Raw genomic sequence first — 19,239 nt, 5'->3', positions numbered from 1 at the left:
CGGCCACTTCCAGCCAATAGCAGCAGAGGGGCCCACAGACGGACGTGTGGCCTGGGTGGTGGGCCAGCGAATGCAGAGACCAGCTCTTGCGTGTCTCCATCTGGGGCCCACATGTATTCGTGTCTGTGTTACATAACAAGGTCACAACCTTAGCGGCTTCCTGTGATACCTGCTGACCACCTCATGGTATCCACAGGCCACCATCCAGGCATGGTCTTACCCGCTTCGGAGATGACAGAGCCCCACAGGCAACGTCCCAGGCGTCGGCTGGTGGCAGTCACCTGGAGAGTGGCTTCTAGGCAGCCGAGTTCATTTCCCGGCATGTCCGTAGGACAGAGAGCCCGGGATATCTGCTGGCTGTGGCCTGCAGCATCCGGGGCCCAGAGGCCACCACGGCTCCCTGCCCCATGATATTTCCGGCGCCGCCACTTCCCCCTCCAGGTCTGGCTCCCATCCTCTCAGACCACAGAGGGTCATGTCCACCACCCCCGCACGTTCTCTTGCAAGGCTCAGAGGCTGGACCGCTACAGGGGAAGGGATGGTCCAGGCTCGTGGGGTCCGGGCCAACTGAGGGTCCGCCTGCAGCTCCAGGATGGGGTCCTTTTCCAGAACCCCTGCCCCCCCGAACTGTACTCTTGGCCTGTTTTAGGATCACAGCCCCTTTTTGGAGCACAGTAATTAGGTCTGCCAGGAGGACCCTCCCGCAGATGAGCCCCACCCCCCCTCAGGGCTACACTGCGCCCCACTCTCCTTCACATGCTGGGCCCTCCCCCTAGGAGGACCCCCTCCCTGCCCAGCTCAGTGGACCTGGCCCAGAGGGTCCCTCCCACTGGCTCCACCTGTGTGCCCTCTCAGGACACCCCCATCCCCGACCCCCAACGCCCCCCCACCCTGCCAATCTCTGAGCAGGGGGTGGTGGCTGGGGCCATTTGTCCTCCACTGAATGCGTTGACTGTCTCACATTTGGTCTGTGAGTTGAGACAGAGCCAAGCAGGGCCCAGCCCGGGAGGAGAAGAGGGCTCTTGTTTCCGCTCAGCCCCTCACCAGCTGCCCCGCTTCCCCTCCCCGGGCCTCCCACACCGGCTGCAGACCCGGGCTTGGAGCGGGTTTTCTCCAGGGGCTGTTCCAGACCCAGGCATCGGGGGATCCAGGAACATTCTAGCACAGCAGCCTACAGCCCTGGCGCCACAGACTGACCTCTGGGGTGGGAAGGGGGGCCCCTCGACAGTGAAAGGAAGCTGACACTCCTGGCAGAGCAACTTCAGGGGACCTGCCCCCGCTGCTGTGGGAGCCACTGTGCCTACCTGTCAGTCACACCACTGGCCTCCCTGCCTCCCACAGGGCTGGCCAGCCAGACGAGGCCCCCTCCCCACCCCACTTCCCTGGGACCCCCTCCTCTGAGCAGGACTAGTGGGGGAGTCATCCCAGTTTGGGGGTGAAATGCTGACGGAGATGCTGGGCAAAAGAGCAGGCAGGCCTCCCTCCAACTCGGGAACTTGTAAGGACAGAACAGCCCGGACCTCCTCCGTCTCTGCACAAAGGAGATTTCCGGGGAAGCAAGGAGCCGTGGACGGAAGAAGATTTGGCATGAGGAAGGTCCTGACGGCACTCAGCTTCCAGGAGTGGGGGACACTAGGCAGGGGGTAGGCCTGGGAAGAGGCAGGACGTGACCCTCAGCAGCAGAGAGGGTCAGCCAGCCGGAGACCATGACTCACGCACAGCTGTCCCTGGGGTCACACGAATATCTGAGCACAGGCTCTGGCTGGTCACACTCCCTCGGAGACCTTTGCTTTCATTGTCCCTCTCAGAGCAGCCTCAGAGGTCTCCTCACTGCCCCTCACCATACACAGAAGGCAACCAAGGCCCCGCGGGTCCCCGCTAGTCCTCGCTGTGGCCGATTCTGGCACCCCCTGTCCCTGCACCTCCCTACCGAGTACATGTGGGTTGAGGGCAGAGTGGGTGGGCTGACTCACTGCCCCATGAATGAGCCCCTCCACCCCCGGGCCTGCAGGGAGAGCACCCAGGAGCTGGGAGGCCCTGTGGTTGGTGACACTCAGGGGGCTGGGAGCAGGTCCCCAGGCTCGGGGATGGGAGGGTGCGTGCCCCAGGGCTGCCTCCCACTCACACACTTCCTGTCTGGTTCAAGGACCAGGCTTACGCTGAGCAGCTGGAGCCGACTCTGGGAAAAGGCAGTGGCTCTGTCCTCTCTCCTTCCACCCCCACACCATCCCCCAGGGTGGCAGGCTGGCCTCTCCATTGGCTGCCTCCCCACCACCCAACCCTGAGTGGAGCCTGAGCTGCACAGAACTTTCCAGGATGCATTTTAGAGTTAGGTGCCCTCCACTCCATTAATCATAATTATTTAATTAGGAAGATAAGAAACAGCTCATCAAAGATTTAATTGTAATTAGCAGCTGACAACACTTAGATGAGTCAATGACCAGAATGGGTACCACTCACACTGCCCTGTTCGGAAAACCTGAGAGATTAGAACCCGGCAAAACTGGGGGTCAGAGGCACTGCTGAGGCAAGGCCAGCAAGGGGGTCTTTGTAACCCCCAATCCGGCCCCAACATGAGGCAGAAATTATCACCTAGAGCTGGCCTCCCAGAAAGCCACTCGTGTGGCCACTGGGCCTCGCTCAGGAGGGTCTGGGCCCGGATGTGCCGCTGACACTACGGGAATATCCTTAAAACCTTGGATGAGATGCCCTGTTTCCAAGTGGCCTGACCCGCCCAGGGAGCAGCAGGAGGCGCCCCACCGTGCCTGGAGCGTGCCCTGTGGCACCCCGTGTTCCCAGACTAAGACCTCCGGAAATGAGTGAGAGGTGGCCCCTGACCTCAGAGCTCTGCACAAACACCTGAGAGGCAGATGGGGGTGGGCGGCCGTGTGGCCCAGAGCCGAGGGCCATGGGAATACGCTGGCGGCTCCACAGGCCGACGGAGTGAAGAGGTGGGGAACAGCCCCAGGCTGCAGATCGGGGTGTGGGTGGGGCTGAGCGCTGGGTGTCATCTGCTCTGGGGCCCCACTGGCAGCATGCCTCGGGCAGGGGCTCCTGCTCTCTGCATGGCAGGGACCTCCCTGTCATGGGGCCCGTACTCACGGGATGAACTGTGGCTTTGTGTTCCAGGCCCAGGGTGCCTTCTCAGCACCACGACGGCCCCCAGGAGGCTGACAGGAAGTGGGCAGAGGGACACCAGAACCGTTAGCCTGGTCTGGGAGTCCCCACCCGACCCTGGGGTGCCTGAGGATCCAAAGAACATGAGGGCCCCTGTCCCAAAGAACGTGAGGGCCCCTGTCACAGCTGCTCCTGGCAGCAAGCCTCTGGCCTGGAATGGCATGTGTCTCCTGGCAGAGACCCCAGGGCCCTTGCCCGACTTGCCTTTCCTCTTAGTGCTTGCTGATGCCTGGGGCCACTGCATTTTTGCTCCCCGCTGTTGCATCTCTGGCTCTGTGAGCTCAGGGCCTTCGCCCTGGGTTCCAGCCTCCACCAGTTCCAGCACACGGTGGATGCTTGGCCTGAGTCATGGGGCCCGAGGACTCAGGGGGCCTGGCCGTGAGCGGTGGCTGGGGCCGGGGCAGCTCCAGGCACCCGAGGATCACCCAGTCTGATGAAGCAAGCACGGGCAGAGGTGCGATATCCAGCCAACTTCCTCCACCCCTCAGGCTCTGCTCTGTCGTGGCTAGAAGGGCCTGGACACCCCATCGGAGTCAACCTTGCCCGGAGTCCATGCCCAGGTGGAGTGCCTGTCTGGGTCTGGGGTCTGGGACCTGCTCTAGGTTGGAGAGAATCTGGTGCTCACAGCTCAAATCCAGGAGGGACCCCTGCAAACAGGGGTACACCAGGCAGGGTCAGCCCTGGGGTTCAGGGACCCAACCACAGTCCCAGCTGCAGGATCAGGGACATCTGTCGGGAAACAGCACAGCACTGTCAACCCCTTAGGCCCAGGCCTGATCCCGCCTCTGTCATCAAAGATGCGGGTTAAGTTCTATTATTGGAAATGCCTGTCTGGAACCTTCAAAGCCCTATGGCATGGCTGTCTTCACAACAGCCACGTGCCCCGGAGACTCCGAGCCTAGCAGTGGCCCGTGTTAGTGTCCCGGGGCTGCTCCAACAATCAACCACGGGCTTGGTGGACTAAACACCAGGTCTGGAGGCCCGAAGTCAGAACCGAGGAGCTGGCAGGGCCATGCTCCTTCCCAGGGCTCTGGGGGTTGGTACTCCTGCCTCCTCTGGCTTCTGGGGCCCTGTTCCCTTGGCTGTGACAGTGTCACCTCAGCCTCTCACTGTGTATGTCTGGGTCTCAGATCTCCCTCCACTTCTCTTCTAAGGACACTTGTCCTTGGATTGGGAGCCTACCCTAACCCACAATTATCAGACCTTGAGACCCTCAGTTAAGTCTGCAAATACCAAGTAAAGCCACACGCACAGTCAGCAGGGACTGTGAGGGGATCCTGTCATCTGAGGGTGGGGACACTCTAACCCACCAAGCAGCCGTAAGTGGTGACTGGCCGCCCACCACTGCTCCTCTCTGAGCCTCTCCTCACTCATCCCTGAGCTTAATTCGGAGGGCAGGGGACAGACCAAGTGAGTGTCATGCCAGACATGGTGCCGTTCACAACAGGAACCCCCTGCATGTAGATGCCGGTGGGTCACTGAGGGCTGGGGTCCCAGGAGGCAGAACAAGCCCGAGTTGGGACCTGCTGGATGGGAACAGATGTTGCCCATGTGGCCAAAGCATCCCGGGAAATGCCCTGGGCAGAGCCACCATGTCCATCACTGGGCAAGGTAAGGGTGTCCCCCCCCAACCCTTGGAGGGAGGCAGGACAAGGTCACTTCCAAGGGTCCTTCCAGATCTCCAACCAAAATGCTCCCTGTCTATGGTACCTCCAAACGAGGTGAAAGGGACTGCAGGCCAAATTAGCCAAAGACTTAACAGGAATTGATTTTAATTTAAAGCCCTTTGAGTGCTCTCTCCCCCTGATGAAAGGACAGTAGAATGAGCCCTATTTCCTGAGGGCCCTGAGAATCGTATCTGATCTCAATCTCTGCCCCACACTGTCTGCTCCTGACGAGGTCAGCTTCTCTTTTTGTCTCCCGCTGATTACTGAGTTTAACCTCCAAAACCTCATTTCTTCTTTTATTCCAACCTTCTGTCTTCTCACATTCTTCAGTAAATATTCTGAACTCAGAGTCTCAAAACCAGAGTTTTTCAAAGCAAATTCTGAAACAGGCATGTGAACGATTTCCCCGCCACCTAGGAGGCAGGACACAGAATGTCCCTAACTCGGGCCTTTCCCCAGGAGCAAGTCAGCCCTGTTTTTGGAGAAGGACACAATTTCAAATCCACGGGCTAAGACATTCTGGGGTGGAATCTTAGCTGTTCGCTAGTCTCATGACCCTGAGAAGTCAACTTTACTTTGAGGAGGCCTTGGAATCAGAGGTGTGTTTTGGGAGCACCCAGAAATGAGTATGCATCCATGCTTGAGAGGGAGCCTGCGTCAAGAAGACCCCCAGCCCCAGGGTCCCCTTGCTGGTCCTCAGTCTCAAATCCCATTAGGCAGTCACCGTGTGCCCAGTACCAGGCCTGCCCCCTCTGAGACACAGGCCCTATGATGGCAGCTCTTCCTTGCCCTAGTGTCCCCCACAGTGCCTACTGTGGACATGTCTTAGGTGTTACCTAAACCTATAGACCCACGGTCCCCCCAGGCCTGAGCCCCTGACAGGGCTCAGACATCCTTCTCCCCTCCCCTCTGTAGCTGCAAACTTGACTTCCACACCACCGTGAAATCAAGACCCAGCTGCAACTGCCCTGCATCCCCCAGGCAGCAGAGAAGGGGTTCATCATGCCCTCCAGGGCCAAAATCCCTGACCCCAGTCACAGCCCCATGCCTGACTTCCAAGAACCTCTGCCTTGGCATGAGGTGCCCCAGGTGTCCCCTTTCTCCACATCCTCCCTGGGCCCTGCCTCCCATGAACTGTGGGCCCCACAGTCAAGATCCGTAAAGGAACCGCTCCTTCCCTCCCTGCTGACCACTTGTTGAGGCCACTCGAGAAGGGTGGCCAGGCCTCGCCATCCTCCCTAGGAAACATGCCTGTGTTATACATGCTTAAGAAACACTTGCTGTTCTCTGCTCCCAGACTAGACTCCAGAATTTGGAAAGCTGGCTTTTAGAGATGACTATAAAGTGTGTATTCTATTTGATCCAAAGGTCTCAACAGGCCCTCTTGTGCCAGAGCTTAGAACCTTGAAATCTCAGGCTGGAGGGACCTGCAGGGGTCACCTGCCCCCAAACACACAGCGTGTGGACTAAGAAGGGATAAGAGACACATAAGGGGGCCCAGAGACACAGAGCACCTTGGCTGTGCAGGAACTCAGCCACCGAAGTCCTTCCTAATCCGCCCGGATCAACACTGTTCTGACCCTCGTGTCTGCAAACCCCGGCTGGCATCCATGGCAACGTCCTGCTTTCTCATCCCCCATGGCTTCCAGAGAAGACACAGGAGGACTTCTTGCTGCTGCCTTTCTAATATGTTAAAAAGAAAAATGCTTTCAAGTACACGCAAGTCTCTTCAGATGGTGACTCTGGCCGTCTGAGGTGGGAGAAACTTGATTCGCACCCTGAGACGGCATCTGCACATACCTGGAGTCCTACACGTTCCTTTGGATCGTGACTCTTAGCAAGTCCCCTTCTGTGATCAAAGCTGGCAAGGGGGACAGGCCCCTTTGAAGCTGGCTGGGACTTGCCGAGGTGCAGGTCCTGGCGGCCACAGCGTTTGGTTCCAAAGGCAGAGGCTGGCAGGTGGGGCCCCAGGGTTTCCTAATTGGGCCTTTACCCGTGTAGACTCTCCTCCATGGATGCTTGCTGGCCACCCCCAGCCACATGGAGTGTGTGTGGGTGGTGTCTGCATGCCCATCCTCCACCCCAGAGTTCCCTCTGAAAATGACCCTCTTCCCAGTCCAGTGATCCTGGAGGGACTGTAAATGTGGCCGTGGGCTCGTGACCCAGGGCAGCCAATCAGCACTGCCCAGCTGCTGAATCCTGGACCAGTCCAGGGACAGGCACGTGACCAAGACTGGCCAATGAGTCCTGTGGGAGATTTAGAAGTGTGGTGAAAAGAGAGCGTTGCTCTATGTCTGGAGCTTTTTATGAACTGGAGAGACAGTCTACCTGAGAATAAAACTACGCAGGGAAAGTCAACCTGCGAGAAAGGGAGAGAAAGTGGCTCTGATAACCTTGTCTAACCTCCTGGATCCAGCTATGCCTGAAGCCCCTGACAGTTTCCAATCCTAGAATCCAATCGATCATCCTATTTCTTTGAGCAAGTTTTGAGAAAGGTGTCTGTCACTGGCCCACAAAATACGCCAGACCACTAAACAATGCCTTCCTGCAGAGACTAGACTGGAGTGGAGCAGCTAGCTGGCTGACCTCCCACTGACACAGAAGCATGGTGGAAGGAGCTACTCCCCAGGGCTGCCAGAAGCTCCCTCTGCCACGGGCCTGGTCCTTGGCAGGGCTGCGTCATGCTCTGCGATGTCCATAGTGGGCTCCCTCTGCTACAGGGAGCTGTCATGGCTTGGAGACCATGGCGGTTGGGCGTCCCCAGGGAGGAAAACCACCTGCCAAAATGGATTCTCCAGAAGAAGCCCCCACTTGAACCCCAGCCTGACTGAGTCCAGGAATCAGTACCCTTGTAAAGTAGGATCTGTACGTATGGGGTCTGCAAACAGGTCACAGCTTTCATGGGGCACGTTCCTCCGGAGGTTCCGGGGCCCAGGGAGGGCCTAATGTGTGGGAGGGACAGCGTGGACCACAGCGGCTGTCATGGGTCTCCTGACAAGCACTGAGACATCCCCCCCCCCAACTCACAGAGGCTGGCCAGCCCCTCCCTGGCCATCTCCAGCCACACCCACTCAGTACCTGCAGGCCTGCCCCTCTCCCAATCACTCCCCGTGAGGACACTGCAGGCAGAGCTCTACTGTCACAAGTTCCCTCTAGCTCACCACCTCCCGACCACACACACCCAGCCACAAATATTATTCCAGAAAGTGGCCCAAAAGCCTAGAAATAGTGCGTAGGCTTAGGAGAAATGACCACCCCAGGGTCTGGGACGGAAGGTGTGGCGAAACCACCGGCCACCCAGAGACACCCCGGGCTCAGGCTGGCCTATTTTAAAAGGAAACGCTCGATGAATTCATCTCTTCCTTTCTCTTCCTCCACCTCCTCTGTGAAATCTATTTTAAAAAGATCAGAATTTTCTTTACATCCACCTCCAAAATGCGCTGCGGGAGGTAAGTGGGACATAAACAGACAGGGGCGGGGGTGGGGCGGTGGGACCTGCAGTCCCGGGGTGGGGTCTGGTTAGTCAAGGGCCTCTGTTCCCCCCAGGGAAGGAGCAGGACTCTGGGGTCGTACCCCATGGCTCTGTCAGGCCTCCCACCCACCTCCCTCTCTCTCCGTGGATTTCCTCTAGGGCCTTGGGTCGCAGACCAGGGCGGGGCTGTAGGCGGAGACAGTGCCCGCGAGGGGGTGGAGCCCGGCATCTGTGCATTCCTGCCCAGTGCTCAGCCCGGCTTGCCTGGCTCACCCTGAAGCCCAGAGGAGTCTTGTGTCGGGAGGACCACCGTGGCAAACTCAGTGTCTACCTCGGCTCTCCAACCGGGCCTGGGTCCCCCCTCCCTGTCTGGGATCCTGCCAGGTGTGAGCCCCCAACCTGGCCCAGCCCCAGCCCTACTCGCTGCCCAGCAGTCAGAAGCCTCTGTCAGGGGAATTCCAGAATTCCTGGGGGAAGCTGCCCTGACACTTGGTGGCTCCCAGAACTCCCCACCAAAGCTGTTGAAGCCGCTTGGGGAGGGGCCCAAGGCAGCTCTGTCTCAAGGACTTGATGATAGCAGAGTGGTGGCCCCCAAGGGGGAGATGGTCTGTGACCTTGTCCTCCAGCTGCAAGTCTCGCTAGGGTCCCCCCGCACCACAGGGTGCAGTCCCAACCCTTCATCCCATCTATGGGGCCTAAATGGGACTCAGGTGTAGCAGGGAAAGTAGCGGGCCCCATGTTCTCCGGCACCCCAGTGGTGCTCACCTCAGACCTGCTCCTTCAGGGTGGCTGCCTGCAGGCTGGCTTTCCCTTCAGGCTCAGCTGCAGGGCTGAGGAACAGCACATCAGGGTCGCCCACACCCTGGGAGTGGGGTGGAGACCTGGAGCACCCACTTTGCTTATTTTCTGGAGTCCTGGAGATGACCCAACCCCCTGGGCCCATCCCTGTCCCATGGCTCAGTCCATCTTGCTGCTGCCTCAGTTTCCTGCTGGGCAAGGAGTCTACCTTGGCCTGGCCTGCTGGAAAAGGCCCACCACAGTGCTCCAAGCCCTAGACTCCGCTAGGGTCCTGAGTCTTGGGGTCTTGCTGCACAGTTTGCCTTGTGTACTTCTAGCTGTGGTCAAATCCCCTCCTAGACTCCTTCCTTCCTCCCCAGGATGCCTCTTCCAGGAAGCCCTCCAGGATAACTCCACAGCACAGTACTGTCACCCTCTGGAATTAGGACTGCTCGTGCCCACCTAGAACCTCTCTGTCCCCCCCACCACCACAAACACACAAACACAAGCGCACACATGGACACACAGCAGGCTTCCTGGGGTCGGCTTGGCCCCGAAGCTCCCAGCTCACCTCTTAAGTTCTTGGAAAGCACCCAAGCTTGTCCTCCTAGACCCGCACTCCCCACTGCCTCACCAAGCCCAGCCCCCATGCCCCAGAGGCAGCCTTGCTACCTGGGGTGGGGACACCTCGTGTCCCAGCTCTGAGGGCAAGCTGTCTGCCCCTGTTCCTCAGCAAGTCTGCACACACAGCAGGGACGCCGTTGGCGCTTGGTGAAACAGCGTGTCAGGGCCTTCGGGAGGACAACTCCCACACTGCAGGCGGGCTGTTCTTGGAGAATACCAGGCTGACAGCCCCCTCCCCACTGGAGGCTTCAGGGAGCTGCTGTGCAGACAAAGCAGCCAGGCCTGTCCCCATCACATGTCCCCCTGCCCTGTAGTCACACCTGCTCCCAGGCATGGCAGCCCACCACCTACTCCTCTACTTCAGGATTTGGAATTCCAGAACCACTTGGGGTGATCCTTGATGGTCTGGTGATGGCCTGTGGCCCGGACAGAGCAGTGTGTGCTCTGCTGGGGGCCCCGAGGCCTCACCAGCCAGCAGCAGGCAGTCTCTTCCATCAACGGTTCCGAGGTCCAGCCACAAGCATGCCGGTTGTGCCCACTGCCCAGGAAAACCTCCCAGAGCTCCTGGTCTGGGCAAGCAGGGTAAGAGCCCTGTGAGGGGAGCTGCCATGTCTGAGACGCAGGCCTGTCTGGTCTCGCCTCCTGGCCCACACCTTGCATTCTGGGGGCTAAGGCTAGGGCAGGCCTGGGGCGGGAGCTGGTGGACATGCAGGGTCATGCATCTTGAGCCTGGTGGGGGCACAAGCCCGCAGCATGTGTGTGAAGCAGCGTGGACAGGATGGGAAGGCCAGCTGTAGGGAGACAGTGGATGGTGGTGTTCAGGCAAGGAAGGACAGCACCAAGGCCAAAGCCGCAGCAACTGTAGACCATTCCTATGACGGGACACTGGCCGTGTTCCAGCAGCCATGTGTGCCATGTTGCCCCCAGTCTGTGCCCAGGGTCACCTCGAGGGCCTGACCTGAGTGCCAGGTTAGCCTGGGGCCTGTTCCCACAGCACTTACTACCCCATTCCAGGTTCAGGGGCCCTGCAGCTCAGCATTGGCGGAGACCCCCCTCCGAGAGACTCCGTGGAGGTGGCTATGGGGTAGGGGCTCCCCCAGCCCTCATATCCTGAAACCCCAAGGGAGGACAGAAGGGGTGGCTCTCCCTGATGGGACGTGTGTGAGGCAGCGACAGCAGGAAGGAGGACCCCACTCCTGCTCCTGACTGCCCAGCCAGCCTTGTTTCTCTCAAGGCCAAGGGCAGACAGCAGCCTGGCCCAGACCCACACCAGGGCCCTTCTGGGAAACGAGACGCAGTCTATTTTTGCTGTGTGACAACACAACAGAAGCAGCCGCTGGGGCTTATCTCTGCTGCCCACAGGCGGGCGCTGCCACAGAGGCAGCTTTGTGCCCTGGGGCTCTGTGCCCCCCCCACCCCCCAGGCCCAGCTGCAGACAGGGTGGGGGAAGTGCCCTGATGAGGCCCCTGAAGGTCTTCAGGCAGCCGGGCCCTGTCTGTGTGAGTCAGCGCCACACACATAGCCGTGACGCCCCCACCCGCCACCCCAGAGAGGCCCCCACGAGCCCCCACGTGACCCTCACTCTGCAGGCAGCATCACCCACTGCTTTCTGTGGAGGGTCCTCTCCAGCTCCAGGTAGGGCTGACCTCTCCAGGCAGGGTCACCCAAGACCCCCACTGTACCCCAGTGTTCAGAGGGCCTGTAGTCAAGGTCTCAGGGACTGTGAACCCAAGCCCCCTGCCCACTCCACCCTTGCCGCCAGGGAGAACGGCCCTGCCCACCCACACTCGGGCCGGGGTAGCAAGGACCATGATGCATGCACTTGGAGGAGTCAGGGCTGAGCCGGATGCAGGGCAGTGGTGCCAGACATGAGGGTGGACAGCGTCCTCTCCTGTAATGTAGCCATGCCCCCCAAACTCAGCTCAAGCCTGCCACACACATCAGGGCCCAGGGGACATCTGCACCCCACCCCAGAAGACATGGTTAGCTATCCCCATAGCCAGCCTGGAGAGGGCAGCTCCTGCCAGGCCAGGCAGGCTGGGGACACATGCCACGTCCAGGCCCTGTGACCCCAAAGGACCTCGATTATGGGGACTGAGGTCTCAGATTGCTGGTCTGAGGGCTCTCGGCTGCCACTTCCCTGCCTGTGGCATCCCCAGGCCTGTCCCGGGGGCCGAGCCCACATGGTGCCACTGAATCCCCCCCACACCAAGTTCCATGCTGGGGTCACGGGTCCCACGGGTCCCACGGGTCCCACGGCAGATGGCACCAGCCATTCCTGGCCACGGTGGTCCAGCAGAGGGCTTTGTGACAGGGCTTCCCACTGCTCCTCCGAGCAAAGCCTGACATGGGGCTCGTCTCTGGACCCCTCCTCCTCAGCTCTTATCAGGTCTGCAGCTTCTGGCAAATCAGTAGGGGCCATGGGCAGGATGGAGTTCCATTCCACAAACACAACTGGGTGGTCTGCAAAGGTGAGCCTGGAAGGCAAGTGAGGCACCTATCAGGAAGGGCCTGTGCCCGCCCTGCTCACCTCAGCCTTCTTGGAGCTGGGGACACCAACTATGGCAACCCCAGATGCCCGAGCTGGAGCCATGAACCTAGCGCTGTGGCTGTTCATGAGCAGCGATCTCAAGATGTCAATGGAACAGGTCAAGTTACGGGACAGTCTATGGAACAGGTGACCTCAGTGCTGTTGGGGAAGGGCGGGGTGCACACGCATTCAGGCACAACTTGGATGAGTTGTCCAGCTGCGTACTCCCACCACCCCCCGGGGCCACGACATGGAGCATGTCAGAGCTCCACAAAGTTCTTTCACACCCCCCCGAGCCAAAACCCAACCTGCAGGCAGCCTCTGCTTGGATGTCTATCACTGTCTGTTTGGTTGGCCTCTTCTTGGACTTCACAGAAATTAATTATATGGAGGTCTTATTTTGGGTCTGGCTTCTTTCCCTTAAATATCCGAGGCTCTCCCATGACATCCCCGTCCCCTGTCACTGCCAGGGCCGGTTCCACCGTGTGCCGACAGCACTGACTCCCTTACCCAAACCTGTTGAAAAATACTTGAGCCGCTTTTTGGTTTTCAGTGATTATCAACAGAGCTGCTATGAACATGTTTTTACAAGTCTTTCCCCAGACAAGTATTTTTCATTTCTCTTGGGTCAATATCAAAAAAAGGTGTTTCTGCGTGGGAGGGTAGATATATATTGAGCTTTATAAGAAGTGGTCGAAGAGTTCTCCCAAGTGGCTGTGCAACTTCATGGCCCCACTGCCGTGTTCAAGAGTCCCACCCACTCCTGGTTCCTGCCAATACTGGGTGTGGCCAGGGACTTTTCATTCCAGCCACCAAGGGGGAAAGAAATGCTATCTCCCTGTGGCTTTTCCTCCATGTCCCTGATGATTAATGATGTCTGATGATGCCAAAGAGTGTTTATCTTTGTTGGTGATTAGTAGGGTCTTTATATATTTAGCATAAAGGTCCCATGTTAGACGCACTGAATCCTTCCTCCTAGTCTGTAGTTTGCATTGTATTTTCTGAACAAATGTTTTGCACAAACAGATGCTTGTAATCTTAATGGAGCTGAATTTTTCTGTTTTTCCTTTGATGTGTATTGTTTTTGTGCCCTTCCTAAGGAAACCATCTCCTGTTTTCCCTTGCTTTTTTAGTTTTGTCTATGATCCATCTCTAACATTTTCTGCGTGGTATGAGTTTAGACCTGAAGTTTTTTTTTTTTTTTTTTAATCTCCATCTGTTTATCTGCCTGTTCCAATTATTTGTTGGAAAAAAATTTCCTTTTCTGATTGAATCACCTCCTCACCTTGGTTTAAAAAAAAAAATCAGTTAAACATCATTCACCGCAGTATAGATAAGCTAAATGCACTTGAAAAACAATCAATTTTATGATATGTGAATTTCACCTCAATTTTAAAAATGAATCAGCCACATGTGCATGTAGCTGGGCTTCTGTTCTGCTCCATTAATGTAAATGTCTGTATTTATACTAACTTCCTACCTGCCCGATCCCTATACTTAGTCTGGAGAGCAGGTAGTGTGAACCATCCAACTTTGTCGTGCCTATAGATTGTTGGACTATTTGGGATTCTTTACATTTGCACAAACTTCTCAGAATTATGACTGAACTTCTATCAAATGACTCAGGATTGTGATGGGGAAGGAATCAATTTGGAGAGAATTAACGTTTTCACAATATGGAGTCTTATAATCCAGGAACAAGCGGTATCTTATTCACTTATTTACTTCTCCATTAATTTCTTAGCAATATTTTAGGTTTTTAGCAGAGAGGTTTTCATGTGTGTGGTTAAATTTATTCCTAAGTACGTGTATTTTTTTACACTATTGTCGTAAGTGTTCTAAATTTTATTTTTCCAAGTATCTGCTGCTGTATTTAGAAATACTGTTGATTATTTATGTTAACTTTGTATCCTGTGTGTTTCCTAAATTCACTTATTATAGCTAGTTTCTTCTTGTTGATTTTTAAAGGATCTTCCACATAAACAGTAATGATGACGGTGAATAGAGACAGTTTTACTTCTTTCATTCTAGATTTTGCCTTGTGACACCAGCTGGAACCGACAACATGGCGTTTATGGAAGAGGCAGAGACACACATCCTTGCATGACTGCTGAGACTAGCAGCAGACCACTCAGTGTTGCGGTGTTCATGCGAAGCTACCTGTAAGCTTCCAGAAATGCCCTTTATTGGCTCAAGGAAACCTCCTTCTGTTGTTAGTCCAGGAGATTTTTTTTTTTTTTTTGAGAGGGAGAAAGAGAGAGAGGATCTCAAGCAGACTCCATGCCCAACATGGAGTCCAACATGGGGCTCCATCTCACAACCCTGAGATCATGACCTGAGCTAAAACCAGGAGTCAGATGTTTAACCGCCTGAGCCACCCAGGCACCCCAGTCTGTGAGAATTTTTATCATAAGTAAATGCTCCTTCTGCAATGATTCAGGTGAACACATTTTCCCCCCTTTTTCTCTTAATGTGCTGAATTACATTGATTGGTTTCTGACAAACTAATCTCACATTCCTGGGATAAACCTGACTGAGTCCTAATATATTATTCTTTGTATATATTCCTGCATTTGATTTTCTAATTTAAAAAAAAAGTTATTTCTGCATCTGTGTTTGTAAGGATTTGGTCTGTATTTGTTATTTCTTGTCAGGTTTGGCATTTGGGACATCCTGGCTCTCCTAAAATGAATTTAAATGTGTCCTTCCACCTGGACATTCTGAAACTGTTTGTGTAAAGTTGGTATCATTATTTTTTCAGATATTGGATGAAATTTAACAATGAAAGCATCTGGGCCTGGGATTTTCTTTGTGGAAAGGTTTTTGAGAGCAAATTCGATTTCTTTAATATGTATACGGCTACCCAGACTTTCTATGTCTTCTAGTGTCACTGTTGGTAAGTCATATTTTGAAGAAATTGTTTGTGTCACCTGATTTGGTGCCTAGAAGATTGGGGGCTGACATGTTTTCTTTGGAACATGTGGTTCCATCGTCATCTGTCCACCATCGTTGCAAGAAGAAGTCAGCTGTCACTCATACCATCTTCTCCTGGAGGTCAAGGCTCATTCTCTGGCTGCATTCAAGATTTTCTTTCTCTTTACTTTTCAGCACTTTGACTGTGGTGTGGTTATGGGTGATTTTCATTACCTTCATCCAGTTTAGAGCTGATCGATCTTGCATCTATAAATCTGTGTTTTTCAACAAATTTAGGGGAATTTCTGCCTTTTCTTTTCTCCCCAAATATTTTGTCTATCCCACTCTATATTTTCTTTCTTTCTGTTACTCTAGTTACAAGTATGTTAGGCAGCTCAGAGGACCCACTGGTTACTGAGGCACTGTTTGTTTTGTTCTTTAATATTTCTCTCTCTTATTTTTCAAATGTGATCATTTTTTTTTTAAATCTGTCTCCAGCTTTACTGATGTTTTCTTCTGCCACCTCTAATCTTTTGTTAAACCGCCAGTGCATCTTTTCATTTTAGATACTTTACACTTTGGTATTAAAATATCTATTTGGTTCTTTTTATAGTTTCCCTTTCTCTGTTGAGATTTCTTCTACCCATTCACTCATTATGACCAATTTTCCCATAATCCCTTGAACATATTAATAGCAGTACTTCATCTCCTAATTCCAACACTTTGTACAAATCATGATATATTTATATTGATTGCTTTTTCTTTTGTCTCTGGCTTTTATTTTCTTGTTTCTTTATGTATCTAGGAATCTTTATTTACAGAATACTATTGATCATACATTGTTCAGACTCTGGGTTCCACTATTTTTCTCTGAAAACCATTAACTTTCATTCTAAAAAGCAGTTAGTTTACTAGGTAATGACTTCAAACTTGTGGAGACTTCATTTAAACTCTTTTGGGGTACTCTATTTTGACTGTTTCTGTAGATTTAGGGAAAACCCTTAGTCCTAGGACAACTCTTCAGTTGTGATCCTTCTGGAATTTCAATGGAAAACCTGCTATTTTTACACCCCCCCCCCCATAACTTGACAGGATTGACACTCCAAGTTCTGGCTCCTATGGTAGGTGAGCTGCAACTGAATCCTCCACTCACCTCCACCAGCTCTGACTACCAGAAAACCCCTGCATGTGTCACTAGGATGGAGGAAAACTTAAATGCAGATTTGGCCTCTCCCTTCAGGGCTCCCAGCTTTCTTGGACTTCCTTTCTCAATTTCCAAACCCCAGCTCTGATACTTGACACTAAGCAGACTGCACTTCCTGTGTGAGTTACATCTGGCCCGTACCATGCAAACGAGGACACTCTCAAACATTCCTTCTTCTTTAATTTCTGTTTTAGGTTGTGCTCCAACACTTAAAAGACAGTGTCGTTTTGTGTGCTTATTTGTTCAGAGAGTATAATTGTTGTCTTAAGGAAAATTAGGTGTTTTGCCATTATCTGAATTTCTATCTTTTTTGTTAAGTACATTGAGTGGAACGTCCTGACTACAGACTTCTCAGGCAAGAGTCACTTCCCAAGAACCATATATTGCTTGAGTTTCCTGGCAGTCCTCTTCCTTACCTCCTTCTATTCTCCCTTGGACTCTCATCGCCCAAGACCATCCCCCAAGGTCATCTGTGAGCTGGAACATTGTGGACAGCTTCATCAGACATTCACAGGACTCACACCACAAACTTTAATTTATGGGGCTGGAACTACTGCAAGAAATAAGGTCAACCATGTCCAGAATTGAGGTTCTAAGCTGCAGAGATGTTTCTAATGGGCTTGAGGGCTGCATAGGATCTAGATCACAGCAGTGGATGAAGGGGCCTTGATAGGTCTGTGGTGAGGGGGCCAGGATAAGAAAAGGGAGCCATGTTTCTGGCCAAGTGGAGAACCATCACCTTAACCCTAGGCCTCAGCCTGTGCTCACAAGCCCTGAGCAAGACAGAACAACTTGGGAAAGCAGACAGAGAAGATATATTCAGAAGCTATGCTGCTCCCCCCCTGTACTTCCCAAAAGGTGGGTAGGGAAATAGAAGGAAAAAGTTTCATGAAGCAAAGACCCTTTCCAAGGATCATGGGCATGAGGAGGAAAGGGTGAGAGAAACGCACACAGACAGGACCCACAGCTCGAGGATACATGACTTCAGTGGCACAGCAAAGTGAATGGATGGCCACTGGCCTCATATAGATGCTGGGCTGATCAAGGTCCACAGAGGTAACCTCAAGGAGATCCCATTTCAGGAATCAGGAAGAAGTCCTGCAGGTATCCACATCAGTGGAGAAACCTTGGTGACTCATGATGGAGGGGAAAATGTGAATACTACGGTTCCCATTCAGGACCCCAAACACAGCCATTTGGCCAGGTAGCAGCTGGGACTTTTAGGGAGTGGAAAGTGCATGGGTGACCCACGAGTTCTCTCTTCTCTCAAGCCAGTGCTCACCTGTGAGCGACAAAGAGGTATGTTCATGAACAGCAGGACTTAGAAAGTATGCTGGAAAATATGGCTCAGGCTGAAAAGTCAGATCAACAGGAAATGGATGAAAATTAAGATTACTGGTAAGAGAAGATACAGAACATAAGGAATGGTGGTGGATATCAAGACCAGTAGGTCAGACATTAATGTTTAGATAATTAATGTGGTTGTAGAAGAGAGTACAGGGGCCAAAACAGTATTGCAAAGAATGAAGAATGTGTGAAATATATTCACAAAACAGAGCTCTAAACATCCACATTATTCAAGCAAAATGTGAGGGCAAGAAAAGAGAAAATTAAGTATGCTGACATGTCTTATTTTACAGGGAGTGAAACAGTTACTGGTGTAGCATTAGTGCTAGCTGAGAAATCTTCATAACTATGTGCATTGATACCTTAAGGTAGCCACTGGTCAAAGAAAAATGTTTTATTTTCAAATAAAGAAGAAGAGTAAGCAAGAAAAACCTGAGCAATGTAACAAAAACTATAACAGCAATAATAGTAAAGCACAGAAATGTTAGGCACCAGGGATCATAATAAAAGGTAAAAAGCAGACAAAGCAAAACTCTATTAGGGCAACCCACCACCGAATGGTGATGGTGTCTAAGTCCCTGTTGTTGCGGGAAGAGAAGAAAGCACGCCCACAGGATGGGCCCAAAAGCCGGTGAGCAGGGGGCCTCGGAGGGGGCAGCGCCCCAGCCCCCAGAGTGAATGAATGAATGAGCCAGGTAGACGCACAATAAAGGAAGAACACAGGTGCGAGTATGGTCATCAGAAAACAGCGCAAGACCGCCTGGAAAAGTGGAGAAGTGCATCCAAAGGGCTTCTTCATATGAAAGTCGTAGTTCAGCCAACAGCCAGCACCTGTTCTGTGCTGCAAGTGGTCACACGTGATCTCGGTCAGAGGTACCTGAGTTCATCTTCCAGACCACTCTTTCCCATTGCTCTTCCATTTGGCCGTGGGGACACTGAGTCAGTGGCATCCCCACCTTGCCTCAGGTGGCTGAGCCCGTCCCACCGGGGCCCCTGAGCACAGGTCCCCCACGACAAAGGGATGGAGCTCAGGAGCAGTGGAGGGGAGCGGCAGAAAATAGCTCCTGAGCCTTGAAGAAACCAGGAGCAACAGAACAATGAAGGAAATGTTCTAGCTCAGCGGTGTGACTAACACACTTGGCTCTGCGGCTCATACCACTCCTCCAAACACATCACATGGAGTGCTTCAACCCCCTGTGAATCATTTAATTATATCTTCCTGGGATAGTTGAGTTGGGGCATTAAATCAGATCCTGGGCCAAAAAGGACATCTTGGAAATCACATATTTTTAAAATGTTTCAATTGCTTGAGCCAGACTCTCTGATCACTGTGCAATAAAATCAGAAATTGATCCCAAAAAGGGGAGCACTGGAAAATATCAAACCAGCTGGGAGCTTTCCAAAAACTCTTAACTCTGTGCTGAAAGAGAAAATAAAGCCTTGTAAGAGACCAATGAAGTCATGGCAGCCACAGGGCCCCACACCAGAACTTACGACATGAGGCTGACCCTGTCATCAGGAGAAAATC

The sequence above is a fragment of the Mustela lutreola genome, chromosome 3, assembly GCF_030435805.1.
Source record: "Mustela lutreola isolate mMusLut2 chromosome 3, mMusLut2.pri, whole genome shotgun sequence".
Taxonomy (NCBI): domain Eukaryota; kingdom Metazoa; phylum Chordata; class Mammalia; order Carnivora; family Mustelidae; genus Mustela; species Mustela lutreola.
The sequence above is the reverse complement of the archived record's forward strand: the minus strand, read 5'-3'. Positions refer to the sequence as shown.